This window comes from Carlito syrichta, unplaced genomic scaffold, assembly GCF_000164805.1.
Source record: "Carlito syrichta isolate Samal-C Ts95f unplaced genomic scaffold, Tarsius_syrichta-2.0.1 Scaffold315966, whole genome shotgun sequence".
Classification (NCBI taxonomy): Eukaryota; Metazoa; Chordata; class Mammalia; order Primates; family Tarsiidae; genus Carlito; species Carlito syrichta.
Window position 1 is genome coordinate 359243 of NW_007260062.1, and position 1723 is coordinate 360965.

Genomic DNA, 1723 nt, shown 5'->3' on the forward strand with positions numbered 1-1723 from the left:
GGGGGGGGATGATGGGGTGTTGAGAAGTGAGGGGAGCTCAAGGGGAGGCTGCTGAGTTCTCAGTGGCGGCTCAATGACTAGGGCCTAGGCTGGTCTTAAACCCCTAGGATCAAGTGATCCTCTTACCTCAGCCTCCCAAAGTACTGGGATTACAGACATGAGCCACTATGCCTGGCCAGTACTTGTGATTTTGACTGAGAGAAATCATGTATCTTTTTCTAGCACATTACAGTTGTTGCAGATAATGTGAAATACAGGTAATGCTGATGCCTTCAGTTTCTGAACGTTTCTGGTTTCTGCAGCACAAACTAGCTTCTTTCTTGTTGACATTACGCATGCATGTGCTTATGTTTCATAATTCTTCCATTCATCTAAATAAATTTTATGGTCTAGGAGTTGAAAAAGAAAGTTCCTAGGACCAGAACATAAAAATATAAAGACTGATAAGATTATAAAAGTTTGCCGGGCTCAGTGGCTCAGCCTGTAATCCTGCGCCTTTGGGAGGCTGAGGTGAGTGAATTGCCTGAGCCCGCGGGTTCAAGCCCGCCTAGGCGGTGAGACCTCATCTCTACAATAAATCAAAAAAATCAGCCAGGCGTGGAAATGCATGCCTGTAATTCCGGCTACTTGGAAGGCTGAGGCGGAAGGATCGCCGGAGCCCAGCAGGTCGAGGCTGCGGTGGCTGGGAGCGGCCACTGCACTCCAGTCTGGGTGACAGAGTGAGACTCCAACTCAAAAAAAAAAAAAAAAGATTATAAAAGTTGTGGCTCATGCCTGTAATCCCTGCACTTTGGGAGGTGGAGGTGAGAGGATTGCCTAAGCCTAGAGGTTTATCAGCCTGGGCAACTTGGCGAGACCTCATCTCTACAATAAAAATTAAAAAATTAGCCAGGCATGGTGGTGCACACCTGTAGTTCCAGCTACTTGGAAGGCTGAGGCAGAAGGATTGGCTGAGCCCAGCAGGTCAAGGCTGCAGTGGCTGTGAGCATGCCACTGCACTCTAGCCTGGGCAACAGAGTGAGGCCTTGACACCATAGCCTTGACCTTATGGGTTTGGCGATCCTTCTTCCTCAGCCTCCCTGAGTAGCTGGGGCTATAGGCATGTACTACCACATCTGGCTAATTTTTTCATTTTTGTAGGGACGAAGTCTCACTATGTTGCCTAGGTTGGTCTTGAACTCCTGGGCTCAAGCAATACTCTTGCCTTGGCCTCTCAAAGTGCTAGGATTATAGGCGTGAGCACTTGCACCTGGCCACTTTATGCTTTATGTAAATAGTTGGGCCAACTGTTGTAAAATTTTTACAAATGATTGTAAAATTTATTTTGCAAATAAATTGCTCTTACTATAGTTCATCCTTGGTAGAAATAGGGGAACTAGAGAAGGGAAAATATTAAATTCCAGACCTGACCACTGTTTTGAGTTTTTATTATTTGTCTACAATTTAGGCTAAATCCTGAGTTATTTCCTAGCTTTGAGAAATCTCTAAAAAGGAACCAGGCTTTAATTTTCTTCATGATGCTTTTAAGTAGCTCCCTAATGGAATAGGTTTCTGTTTGTTGTTGCTCTGACATACACATTCTCTTTTGATTATAATCCTTGTGTGCATATTTCTACTATTCATATTATTAATGTTATGTTTCACTCATTGTTTTCTTCTTCCAAAAAAACTGAAGTCATGGTTTTCGAAGACTAGAGATGATTCAACAGAGCCTGTAAATCTC